The following is a 15,040-nucleotide window of genomic DNA, read 5'->3' on the forward strand; positions in this document are numbered from 1 at the left end:
GGCTGTCTATCAATGCAGATGCTGAGATTTATGGCCAACTGTTGGGGACACAGCAGGGAATCTTAGGAAAGAAGTGGTAAACAGTAAGCTCTGGAGAGGACAGGAACTCTATAAGGAGAGCAACAGAACCAAAAATACTGAGCACAGGGGTCTTTCCTGAGACTGATACTCCAAACCAAGGACCATGCATAGAGATAACATAAGACCTCTGCAGAGATGTAGCCCATGGCAGTGCAGGGTTCCATAGTAATAGGTACAGAGAGTGTCTCTGACATGAACTGTTTGGCCTGCTCTTTCATTAACCCCTGGTCCGGGGAAGGGTGAAGCAGCATTACCAGGCAATAGAAGAAGACAATGGAGCTACTCCTGATGTGGCCTAACTGACTAGGAAAAGAAGGAAGGAAAATAAGTCCTCCCCTATGAGTAGACTTGGGGAGTGGCATTTGTCCAGAGGGGGGAGGAAGGGAGAAATTGGGACTGGAGGACAGAGAGAACCACAGGGGGATACAAAGTGAATAAAGTATAATTAACAAAGAATAAAAAAAAAACAGCAGGATGCATCATTCTGTTATATCCAAGAACAAGATCTGAAAGTCAAAAATAAATATTACCTCGGGATAAAAGAAAGAAAAAGCATGTTCAAAGCAAATGGAGACAAAAACCAAGCAGGTGTAAAAGTTTTAATATCTTACAAAAAAAAAAAAAAAACAAAACAAAATAGACTAAAATCTAATCAGAAGAGACAGGGAACACTACATAGTCATCAAAGTTGAAAACAAAAATCTGCCAAGAAGCTATTGCTGTTTTAAGCATTCATATCCCAAGCACAAAACTAACTGTCTTCATAAAAGAAATACTATTACAGATAGAAAAGTATATTGACCTCCACAAAGTGGTAGTGGGAGGCTTCAGGACCTCACTCTCAGTAATTTACAAGTGATCCAGACAAAAACTAAACCGAGAAAAGCTGTAGCTAAGAGATTTCACATGTACATAAGCTTAGCAGACTTTTAGAGAAGATTTAACCCAAAATCAGAATATACTTTCTTTTCAATAGCTCATAGATTTTCTTCCAAAATTGACCAAAGTCTTGAAAATAAAGCAAGTATCAACAGTAAGGAAAAAATTTAAATCACACCCTATACCCTACATGACCACCACAGATTAAAACTACATGAAAACAAGAACAATAGCAGTTTAAAAACTTGTTAAAAGTCAGCAACTCACTACTGACAGAAAATTGATTCAAGATAGAAATTAAGAAGGAAAATAAAAACTAAAACCATTTTAAAAAAAATTTGAAATCAAATGAAAATACTATTTACCCAAATAGATAAGACACAGGAAGTCAGTTTTAGATTCAAATGCAAAGCACCAACTATTTACATATAAAAACTAGAGAGATCTCATCTGAGCAACTTAATAACATACTTTAATGCAATACAATGAAAAGAAAAACAAAATCACAAAGGAGTAGGAAGCAAGAAACAATCAAACTTACAGATGACATCAACAAAACAGAATGAAACAAAACAATGCAAAGAAAATAGGTAAGTTTGATACTTAGCCAAATTAACACTAACATATAGAGAGAATATCCAAATTAATAGAATAACAGATTAAACATGGGAGGAAAAACACACAACAAAAAAACCCAGAGAATTGTAAGGCCATATTTTAAAAGTCTGTGCTCCAAGAAAATAGATAACCTGAAATAAACAGATAAACTAATATACAGCCTACTAAATTTAAATCAAAACTGGATAAGTAATTATATTAGATGTATAATGCCTAGTGAAATAGAGGCACTAATTAAATCACTCAAACAATAAATGTTAGAGAAAATTAGATTTAACACAAACTATTACAGAGCTTTAATATAAATATCATGGCAGATACCTCTAATTATTCTGCAATATAGAAAGAAAAAATACAAAGTGTAATTATTTTTCACAAGGACACAATTACCTCAATACCTAATCCACACCAAGACCCAACAGGGAAGACTATAGAGCAATTTCTGTTAAGAACATATATTTAAAAAAAACTCATTAAAAATATTTCAGCCCTAATTCCAGTAGCATATAGAAAGATTATGCACCATGATCAGCTTGGATTCATACCAGATTTATAGAGAGACAGATGGAGAAACTCTCCCTGGAGGATTAAATGGAAAACCGAACAAAGAATGGTTGAGGCTGGGAGTATGAGAAGAGATAGCTAAAACCACGGGTGAATTGAGGGTTTATATAGAACCGATTTACAAAATATATTCATATGTGACAGGAATCAAAATGCAATCACCAAATAATGGGGGAGACACATCTCCACTAGCTACATCTTGCCACCAAACGAAACCTTCAGCACCAGGAATGTGTTATTTCTAATTGAGTTCGTACCAAAGTGTCCCAAAGAAGAACTCAGGTAACTCAGGCTGTCTCTGGCAATATCTATTGCTCTCCAGAAATGGATAGTAAGACTGCCTTGCTACATTGCTGAAGACAACTCCTACATATGTCACTGAAAATGGAGAAGTTGAGCTGGTGGCAACTGAGAACCTTCATCTCTACTGACTAGTGTTCAGTGTACTGGAAGGTACTGTACATGGGTCTGAGGCAGTTGCATTCACAAGGCAGAGTGGGGATATGGACAGAAGCCTCACACTTAATGCAGAAACGATCTCTGATTGTTAATCCCTTCCAAGGGAAAGTCAGTTTTCTCCAAAGCTGTCTAGCTAGTTTTACCAACCATATATAATGGCAGGCCCCATGCCTAGAAGTAAATAGCAAACATAAATGATCAATCTATTTTTGGAGGTTTGTTTATCTCATAATGCCTTGTTTGAATTATTTTAACCTTACATATTATTTGTTTATATGTTATAGCCTCTAATTTTGTGTTTTTATGGAATTTCTGTGTAAATAAAAATGTTTCTGTGATAGCTCTGTTTCTTTTATGTCTTTCTTTGAGGTTTTTATTAGTATTGTTTTGTTTTTACCCATTCCTGTGTTTCTTATTATGTTTATGTTGTTGTTTTCTTATATTGTTAACTGCTTACTTATGAGAGACAGAAAGGAAGTGTTTGAGTGTGTGGGTTTAAGTGGTCAGGAACATCTTAGAGAAGTTGTAAAAGGAGAAACTACGATCAGAATATATTATATAATAACTCTATTTTCTTTTTTTAAAAAGTGAGGAATTGAACATAATTTATGACCCAGGGATTTTGCAGTAGTAACCATACGGTAAAGAAGGAAAGCAATAGACACTAGAACTAGTTTAAGCAAATGCATTGCATAAGAGACTTTTCAAGCTCTAAACTAGTCAGTTAATCTGTACTGTAAACACCACAATAATAACTAAGTACAATTTCTCAGCTATTGTACCAATGTTCCTGATACATACACAAAACATTTAAATTTAACGATGCTGCTTAATCAATATTATAAAATAATTCTAATATCATTATACAATTGAAGGATTTATTGATCATTTATAGCAAATAAATATATAGCTTTTAACTTGAAAGGATGAAGACTCTAAAGAAGAATGTCTAATTACCAAGTTTTAGATAACAAATCAGAGTACATATTGTCATAGGAGGATTTAGTGCTAATACTCTATTAACTTATTAAATAGGCAAATATTCTAAAGTTGATTGTTTTATTTCAAAAATTTACAAAGGAAAAAAATTAAGTATTTGAATACTTTATATGTAATCATAATATTCAAATAACACAATAAGTGTAATAGTAAATTTAGGTTAAAACTTGAAAAAGGTTGACAATAAAATACTATACAATGTATCAATTTTCCTACTTCCACTGTTGTTTTGAAAATCTATCTCAACTCAGTCAGTGGTTTTTCTCTTGACCCCCTTCTTTCCCAATACTCAGGCTATGTGTTGAGGAGTATTGAAACTCTCTGCTCCTACCTTCTCCTGAGTGACACTTGGGTGCACTCTTGCCTGAATAGTTAGATTTAGATTTCTTCATGCTTGATCCAGGAAGATTCCTGAAACTTGGATGAGACCTGTCTCATGGAACCAGCTATTGTCTGGACACTGAGAACATGGTCTTGGATCCTTTGTTTGTTAATGATCTCCTTTGAAAGCGATATTGAGACTGAGCCAGGGATTGTGAGTGGCCTGGAGAAGATCTGGCATGATCTATGGTTTGATACCAGTGGTGGGACAAGAATGCTTATGTCACCTTGAGGATGGAATTTATGATTGTCTTCCTCATAAAGTTTTTGGCCTTCCTTGCTACAGTCAGTTTGAGATTACTGTGGATCCATTTTGTAAACCATCTGTAACTTTAGTTTATGTCCATCTAGTAAAAACCCATGTAGCAGACAAATGGCATCCTTGGCATCATGTTTGTTGTGGAAATAGATTTAGGAAACCAATATGGTCTTTTAGTCAATGGATTGGGGGGATGTTTATATCACTATCAGGCCCATCATGCTCAAAGATATGCCTCAGGGTGCAGTATGAATTGTGGTTTGCCAGAATTTCAACCTTGAGGGAGATCATTCTCTCCACAAAAGAAAGAGGATGACTGTTACTCATGGTCTTCGATACCTCCGTTTAGAATACTCTGAAATGAGCAGATTTAAAGCTCCAAGAGAGATGAAATATCTGCAACCTTTTTCTTCCAATCGTTTGACTAAAATTCCTTTCACTTGTATTTGCACAGATATTCTAGAATATTTCACAACAGCCTCGCCCATCAATAGACCTAATATCATTTGAAAAACAGAGCAATTTGAATGGAACGAGTTATAAACAAGTGACATAATCAAAACGATTCTTTTCACTTTTCCAGTAGGAATCCAGATGTTCTATATCAATAAAAGATTAGAATGTTTATTTGTAACATAATCATTAACTTTTATTTTTCTAACATGAAATGATATTAAAATGATAGTAAAGCTTTTATTCCCTTCATTTACTAATATATATATATATATATATATATATATATATATATATATATATATAAAGGGATAATGAATTAGAAAAATGATTTTCGCCAGATTCGCGAGGTGGCTGCACCATCCTCCCAAGGCGCGAATCTGCCAGAGGCCATACTAACTTGGCTGTATCGCAATCACTGACAGTATGGCCAGCACAATCCCACAGTTACAGAGAATAGGCTATATACTCACCAAAACCAGGCAGAAATGTCATACAACCTGGACACACCAGGCGCTGGGCCTCCCAAGCTTGGAGAGCACAGTGAAGAGACGCCAGGACTTCCCAGAAAGCATCTGGACTAGCGACCCAGTCTCCAGTTACAGTGGGAATTGGCGGTGGAGCAGTACTGAGCTGGTGGGGCACAATAACCCTCCAGTTTAAGACTAATCAGGGCCAAACCAGAGAACAGAGAGCCTGGTTACCCCATCCCTGCTGATGTGACCACCCTGAAATCTCCAGCTGCAGCAAGACTTCAGAACCTGGCAGTGACAGCAGCACAGATCTGGCAGAGCACATCAAAGAAGCTAGGCCAAACCAGAGAGCAGAGAGCCCCGGATACCACGATCTCTGCCAAGAGAACTGCCTGTAAGTGATTGCACCCTTGAGATTCTGCAGATCCCCAGATCCTGGGACCTTCTAAAACAAAAGCCAGGCATTTGAACCCAATCCCACACACATACCCACTTTGGGAAACAGAGGGGCAATAGGGACATTGAAGTTCCAGCCCTGTGGGTCTAACTGAAAAGTTAAGGCAGTTAATGCCAGAAATTGCACTGCGATCATCATTAGTGCCTGTGACATATACAGTGCAGCGCCCCTCCCACACACTCAAGGGTTCAACATTAGCCATCACTCTGTCCCTCGAGACACACGTCCACTCACACTTACACACACACACACACACACACACACACACACACACACAGACATGCTTGCATTTGCCCTGTTTGTGCCTGCTTACTTTCCTCCCACAGGAACAGCTAGTCCTCAGCACACGCTGAGAGTTCTCAGCTTCCTGAAGAACTCTCCATATGCCAGAGAGAGACAGCACCAGTCTGATCTGCAGAATCCAAAAACAAACAGGGAATGTTTCAGATAAGCCAATGGCCAGGGGTAGGTGAAAGAACACTTCCAACATAAATCAGGACATCATGACTTCACCAGCAAACTCCAAAATCGATGGATACACCAATTCAGCAGAAGCACAGGAAAATGATTTTAAAGCCATGCTTGCCCAATTATTTGAGGCTCATAAGGAGGAAATGAACAAGTCTTTCAAAGAGATGGCCAGTCAATTGGAGGCAAAGAAAGAAGAAATAGACAATATCCTTAAAGAAACACAGGCAAACATAGCCAAACAAATAGATACACAAGTAGAGGAAAAATTAGTGGCATATAAGAAGGAAATGAAAAAAGAAATAGAGGCCATCGTAGAGAGACAGGAATCCAAATTCAAACACATGAAAGAAATGGGGCAAGGCATGAAAACAGAATTAGAATCAATAAAGAAAACACAAAATGAGAAAACCCTTGAGCTGGAGAACTTGGAGAAAAGATCAGGAACCACAAAAGTAAGCATGACCAACAGAATACAAGAGATGGAAGACAGAATCTCTGGAGCTGAAGACACACTTGCAGAAATGGATACTTCTCTCAAAGAAAAAGTAAAATCAGAAAAGTTCCAATCACAAAATATCAAAGAAATCAAGGATGCTATGAAAAGACAAAATCTAAGAATAATAGGAATTCATGAAAAAGAAGACTCCAGGCTCCAAGGTCCAGAAAATATTTTCAAGAAAATCATAGAAGAAAATTTTCCCAACTTAAAGAAAGAGATGTCCATAAATATACAAAAGGCCTACAGAACTCCAAAGAGACTAGACCAGAAAAGAAACACATCACGTCACATCATAGTCAAAACACTAAATCTACAGAACAAAGAAAAGATATTAAAAGCAGCAATGGAAAAAGGCAAAGTAACATATGAAGGTAGACGTATCAGAATCTCACCGGACTTCTCATCAGAAACTATGAAAGCCAGAAGGGCCTGGGCAAGTATCATGGAAACTCTAAGAGATCACATATGTCAACCCAGACTACTATACCCTGCAAAGCTTTCAACCAACATAGATGGAGGAAACCAAACATTCCATGACAAAACTAAATTTACACAATATCTACACAGCAAACCAACCCTACAGAAGATACTAGAAGGAAAACTCCAATCCAATGAAAACAAATTCACCCAAGAAAACAGGGCATACAGATAATATCCCAACAAAAATGAAAAGAACACAAGCAATGAAACAGGGTTAGATCACCGACTCCATTACAAAAAGAAGCAACATGCATTGGTCACTATTATCTATCAATATCAATGGACTCAACTCACCAATAAAAAGACACAGGCTAACAGAATGGTTATGGAAACAGGATCCAACATTCTGTTGCATCCAAGAAACACACCTATGCAACAAAGATAAACACTACCTCAGAGTAAAGGGCTAGAAAACTGTTTTTCAAGCAAATGGTTCCAGAAAACAAGCTGGAGTAGCCATCCTAATATCTAATAAAATAGACCTTAAACCCAAGTTAATCAAAAAAGATAAGGAGGGCCACTATATTCTCATCAAAGGAAAAAATCCACCAAGAGGACATCACAATCTTGAATATCTATGCCCCAAATACAAGAGCACCGACATTCGTAAATGAAACATTACTAAAGCTTAAATCATACATTGATCCTAACAGTAGTGGGAGACTTCAACACTCTACTCTCACCAAGGGACAGATCAACTAGACAGACACCAAATAGGGAAATAAAAGCACTCACAGAATCCCTAAATGAAATGGACCTAATAGACGTCTACAGATCGTTTCACCCAAACTCAAAAGAGTAAACCTTCTTTTCAGCACCGCATGGAACCTTTTTCAAAATAGACCATTTAGTGGGTCACAAAGCAAGCCTCAACAGATACAAAAGAATTGAAATAATCCCTTGTATACTATCTGACCACCATGGACTAAAGCTAGACATTAACAACAACAGAAACAACAAATGCCAACACGCACATGGAAACTGAACAACTTACTACTCAATGACAGCTGGGTTAAAGAAGAAATAAAGAAAGAAATTAAAGACTTCCTAGAATTCAATGAAAAGGAAGGCACAACATACCCAAATTTATGGGACAAAGTGAAAGCAGTGCTCAGAGGAAAATTTATAGCACTAAGTGCCTGCAAGAAGAAATTCGTAACATCACATACAAACAACTTAATGGCCCAAATGAAAAACCTAGAAAAAAAAAAGAAGCAGATACACCCAAGAGGAGCAGACGTCTGGAAATAATCAAACTAAGGGCTGAAATCAATCAATTAGAAACAAATAAAACTATCCAAAGAATCAATGAAAAAAAAAGCTGGTTCTTTGAGAAAATCAACAAAATAGACAAACCCTTAGCCAAACTAACTAAAAAGCAGAGAGAAACTATCCAGATCAGCAAAATCAGAAATGAAAATGGGGACATAACCACTGACACTGAGGAAATCCAAACAATTATTAGGTCATACTACAAAAGCCTATATGCCACAAAATTTGAAAATCTAAATGAAATGGATAATTTTCTTGAAAGATTCCATCTACCAAAACTAAGTCAAGATCAGGTAGAAAGAATGAATAGCCGTATATCTCCCAAGGAAATCGAAGCAGTCAAAAACAGTGTCCCCTCCAAAAAAAGCCCTGAACCAGATGGCTTCAGCGCAGAATTCTACAAGACCTTCAAAGAAGTGCTAACTCCAATTCTCCTCAAGCTATTCCACAAAATAGAAACAGAAGGAACAACACCAAAGTCATTCTATGAAGCCACAGTCACCTTGATACCTAAACTACACAAAGACCCAACAAAAAAAGAGAACTTCAGGCCTATCTCTCTTATGAACATTGACGCAAATATACTCAGTAAAATACTTGCAAACCGAATCCAAGAACATATCAAAGATATCATCAACCATGACCAAGTACACTTCATCCCAGGCATGCAAGTGTGGTTCAACATAGGGAAATCCATCAATGTAATCCACTACATAAACAAACTGAAGGAGAAAAACCACATGATCATCTCTTTAGATGGAGAAAAAGCATTTGACAAAGTCCAACATCCATTCATGTTTAAAGTGTTGGAGAGATCAGGGATACAAGGCACATACCTAAAGATAGTAAAGGCAATATACAGCAAGCCTATAGCTAACATCAAACTCAATGGAGAGAAACTTAAATCAATCCCACTGAAATCAGGGACAAGACAAGGCTGACCATTGTCCCCATATCTCTTCAACATAGTACTTGAAGTCCAGGCCAGAGCAATAAGACAACTAAAGGAGGTCAAGGGAATACAAATCGGGAAGGAAGAGATCAAAGTGTCACTATTTGCAGATGATATGATAGTATACATGAGCAACCCCAAAAATTCAACCAGAGAACTCCTTCAGCTGATAAGCACCTTCAGCAAAGTGGCAGGATACAAAATCAACTCAAAAAAATCAGAAGCCGTCCTATATACCAAAGACAAAAAGGCTGAGAAAGAAATTAGGGAAACAACACCTTTCACAATAGCCACTAATAACATAAAGTACCTTGGTGTGACTCTAACCAAGCAAGTGAAAGACCTGTTTGAGAAAAACTTCAAGTGTCTGAAGAAAGAAATCGAAGAAGATATCAGAAGATGGAAAGATCTCCCGTGCTCATGGATTGGTAGGATTAACATTGTGAAAATGGCCATCCTGCCAAAAGCAATCTACAGATTCAATGCAATTCCCATCAAAATACCAACTCGATTCTTTACAGACCTTGAAAAAAAGATTCTCAGCTTCATTTGGAAAAACAAAAAACCCAGAATCTCCAAAACAATCCTGTACAACAACAGATCATCTGGAGGTATCTCCATCCCTGAACTCAAGCTGTACTACAGGGCAACAGTAATAAAAACTGCATGATATTGGAATAGAAACATAAAGGAGGATCAATGGAACCGCATAGAAGACGCAGAAATAAACCCACACAACTATGAATACTCGATATTTGACAAAGAAGCCAAATCCATTCAATGAAAAAAGACAGCATCTTCAACAAATGGTGCTGGACCAACTGGATGTCTTAATGCAGAAAAATGAAAATAGATCCATATTTATCACCCTGCACGAAACTAAAGTCAATGTGGATCAAGGACCTCAACATAAAACCAGATACCCTAAATCAATTGGAAAAAAAAGTGGGAAACAGCCTAGAACTCATAGACACAGGAGACAACTTCCTGAACAGAACACCAACAGCACAGGCTCTAAGAGCAACAATCAATAAATGGGACCTCATGAAACTGAGAAGATTCTGTAAAGGAAAGGACACCGTCATCAAAACAAAACGACTACCTACAGATTGGGAAAGAATCTTCACTAACCCTTTATCTGAAAGAGGACTAATATCCAGTATATACAAAGAACTAAAGAAGCTGAAAAGGAGCAATCCAAGTAATCCAATTAAAAAACGGGGAACAGAGCTAAACAGAGAATTCTCGACAGAGGAATATCTAATGGCAGAAAAACACTTTAAGAAAGGCTCATCCTCATTAGCCATCAGGGAAATGCAAATCAAAACGACCCTGAGATATCACCTTACACCCATCAGAATGGCCGAGATGAAAAACTCAAGCAATAACACATGCTGGAGAGGTTGTGCAGAAAGGGGAACCCTCCTCCACTGCTGGTGCGAATGTAAACTGATACAACCACTCTGGAAAGCTATCTGTCTCTTTCTAAGACAATTAGGATTAATGCTTCCTCAAGACCCAGCTATACCACTCCTAGGTATATACCCAAAGTTCGTGCAAGTACACAAAAGGGATACATGCTCAACCATGTTTATAGCAGCTTTATGTGTAATAGCCAGAACCTGGAAACAACCCAGATGTCCATCAACAGAGGAATGGGTACAGAAATTGTGGTATTTTTACAGAATAGAATACTACTCAGCAATCAAAAAGGAGGAAATCATGAAATTTGCAGGCAAATGGTGGGATCTAGAAAAGATCATTCTGAATGAAATATCCCAGAAGGAGAAAGACAAACATGGGATATACTCACTTATATAGACCTATAAAATAGGATAAACATAATGAAATCTATACACCTAAAAAAATAATCAATTGAGCAGACATGGGGTAAGATGATCAATCCTCGTTTAGAAAGACAGATGGGATGTGCATTGAACGTATGACAGGAGTCTACTGAGCGCATCTGAAAGACTCTAACTAGCAGTGTTTTCAAAGCAAAGACTCATGACCAAACCTTTGGCAGAGTACAGGGAATCATAAGAAAGAAGGGGAGTTAGTCTGATGGTGAAAGGATAGGAGCTCCACAAGGACCAAATATATCTGGGCACAGGGTCTTTTCTGAGACTGACATTCAGCCAAGGATCATGTATGGATATAACCTAGAACCTCCACTCAGATGTAGCCTGTGGTAGCTCAGTAACCAATTGGTTTCCCAAAGTGAGGGGAACAGGGACTATTTCTAACAGGAACTCAATGACTGGCTCTTTGGTCTCCCCACCCCCGAAGGGAGGAGCAGTCCTGTTAGGCCACAGAGGAGGGTTTTGCAGCCAGTCCTCAGGATACCTGATAAAACAGGATCAGATGAATGAGGAGGATGTCCACCCCCCATCAATGGACTTGGAAAGGGGCACGGTGGAGATGAGGGAGGGATGGAAGGACTGGGAGGGAATGAGCAATTGGGACATGGTTGGGATACAGAGTTAATTAAATGTAACTGATAAAAAGAAACACTATTAAACCTTAAATTACACATCAAAAAAAAAAAAAAATAATTTTCTAGAAAAGAACTTTGACTAATTTGGGCAAACACTATTCTTTTACTAATTTTAAGATATAATATTCAGGTCTTTTTTCCACTTGTACTTGAGTTTCATGCACGGTGATAAATATTGATGCATTTGCATTTTTTCATAGGTAGAAATCCAGTAAGACCTGCACCATTTGTTGAAAATGCTGTCTTTATACATTGTATGGTTTTGGCTTCTTTGACAAAAATCAAAAACGCATAGGTGTGTGAGTTTATTTCTGGGTATTCTATTCACGTTCATTGATCCACCATCGTGTTTCTATGCCAGTACCATACAGGTATTATAACTATTTCTCTGTAGTCCAGTTTTAGCTCAGGGATGGAGATATCTTCTAATGATCTGTTGCTGTACAGGATTGTCTTAGCAAATCTGAGTGTCTTTGTTTTCCATATTAAATTGACAATTGTTCTTTCAAGGTCTGTAAACAATTGTATTGGTGTTTTTCATTTCATCAATTACAATTTATTCACCTTGTATCCCCTCTATATCTCTGTCTCTCCTCCCCTCCCAATCCCACTCTCCTTCCCCCATCTCCACCCATGTCCCACCAAGCCCACCAACAGGGGAGGTCCTCCTGTCCTTCCTTCTATTCCTAGTCTATCAGGACCTATCTGGAGTGGCTGCTGCTTCTTAATTGTGGCTTGGTAAGGCTGCAGACCCCTCAGGGAGAGGTGATTAAAGAGCAGGACAATCAGTTACAATCCTTGTCCCCATTTCTATGGAACCAACTTGGACACTGAACTTCCATGGGCTACATTTGTTCAGGGTTCTAGGTTACCTCTATAAATGGTCTTTGGTTGGAGTATCAGTCTCAGAAAAGACCCCAGTGCCCAGAGTTTTTGCTTCTGTTGCTCTCCTTGTGTAGCTCCTTTCCCCTCCAGGTCTTACTATCTCCCCCTTTATTCATAAAATTCCCTGCACTAGGCCCAAAGTCTGGCTCTAAATCTCAGCATCTGCTCTGATACCCTGCAGTGTAGGGCTCTTCAGAGGCCCTCTGTGGGAGGTTACTCACCTGTTCCCTGATTTCTCCCTTTTCTGATGTCCATCCTCTTTTACATTTTGAATGTGGATTGAACAACTCAGCCAGAGTGTTCTGTCTTGATTAGTTTCTTTAGGTGTAGAGATTTTAGTATGTTTATCCAATATTTTATGTCTAATACCACTTATGAGTGAGTATACACCACATGTTTCTTTCTGATACTGGGATGCCTCCCTCAGAATGATCTTTTCCAGTTCCCACCATTTACCTGCAAATTTCATGATTTCTTGTTTTTTACTGCGGAGTAATATTCCATGGTGTATATGTACCACAATTTCTGTATTCATTTCTCTACTGAGGGGCATCTGGGTTGTTTCCTGGTTCTGGCTGTTAGGAACACACCAGCTACAAACATGGTTTGGCAAATGTCCTTTTTGCATACTTGAGCATCGTCTGGATATATGTCTAGGTGTGTTATACCAGGATCTTGAAGAAAAGATACTCTTACTTGATTCATTTTGTATCACAACTGTAGCCCCCTCTCTAGAACCCTCCCAATTCTATCATTCCAACCCTGATCTCTTCTTATGCCTTTCCCCCAGTCCAAAGATAGGGGCAGTCCTCCTTCCCTTCCATCTGACCCTAGCCTATGAGGTCTCATCAGGACTGGCTGCACTGTTTTCCTTTGGAATGGTATGGCTCTTCCCATGGCTTGCCCATCAGAAGGAGATAATCAAAGAGCCAGCCACTAGTAAGGGGAACAGGGGTTGTCGCTGAGAGCCTAGTATTATAAACAAAGGGAGAAGAAATGTTTGGATCATTTCCCTTGAGAAAAACTCATCTTATCCTAAATAAATTTAGAGAAATTAAATGAGAATAAAAATATTATATTTTAATATTTCTCTCAGCATACAACATCGTAGACTACTATAGAAAACTTGTCAATAAATTCATTGAGGTTCATGGTAATTACATTTTTATGATGATTTACAGTATTCTTTTTTAATGCTTTAGTAATTACACTTTATTCACTTTGTATTCTCTCTGTGGTTCCTTCCCTCCTCCTGCCCCAATCCCTCCCTTCCTTCACCCACTGCATGCATGCTTCTCCTCATGTCCACTGATTGCTAGGTCTTCTTTTTCTTCCTCCTGATCCTAGTCAATTAGGTCTCATCAGGAGTGGCTGCATTGTCTTCTTCTGTGGACTGGTAATGCTGCTTATCCCTCATGGGGAGTTAATTAAAGAGCAGTCCAATCAGTTCATGTCAGATAGAGTCCCTGATCCTATTACAATGGAACCCACTTGGATTCTATAGCACTACTTGTTGATAGTTCATTGAATGTTGTGGTTTTCATAATTCATGAGGTTAAGTCATAGGAATGTTGAAGATCATAAAAAAATTAAACAAGGTATATAGGTTTAAATTAGTTTAAATGCTCTTAATGTTGCTAGACTCTAGAAGTGACATAAATTGCCTCTCAAAACAAATGAGTATATTGATCCTAGCCTTATATACTTGTAATAAAATCAAAAGAGACAAATTGTTAAAATAAACCCTCCACAGACAGACATAAGGCTACAATAATAAATATCTGATTATAGTGAGTCTTTTAAGATAATATTCACCCCCATTTCATACTTGGAGAAAATTGTAGTCCTGTGGATAAATTTCATAACATCAATATTCTTCAGTTTGGGAGCCTAACAGCAGTTCAGGGACACTATCCTTTGTGTTGTAGGATGTCTAACAGAATTTTTGGACTCTCAAGGCTAGTTGAATACATCACCACACTTACTCTTAATTCTGGTAACCCACAACTATTTCATGGCATCTATGTATGCCCTATTGGGAAAGACATTTGTTTCAATTAAGTTCTATTTGATTAGAGTTTTATACTTCTATTTGTTGTGAAAAGAGGTGTATGACCAATAGCTCATAAAAAAAAAAACCAATGGAATTGCTACTAGATATATGAAATTGTTGAAGATAATACTCTTTATGTAAAGGTATCATCAGAATATTGCTAAATATCATCTCAACACATTTTCAACGGCTATCCTTATAATAAATATACATCAAATTTCACAGATTTGCTAATGCTGGTTGCATATGTATCATTTTCTACTACAAATGCATTTATGGTCAGTTCAATAACATCACCTCATGATTTT

The sequence above is a fragment of the Meriones unguiculatus genome, assembly GCF_030254825.1.
Source record: "Meriones unguiculatus strain TT.TT164.6M chromosome X unlocalized genomic scaffold, Bangor_MerUng_6.1 ChrX_unordered_Scaffold_31, whole genome shotgun sequence".
Classification (NCBI taxonomy): Eukaryota; Metazoa; Chordata; class Mammalia; order Rodentia; family Muridae; genus Meriones; species Meriones unguiculatus.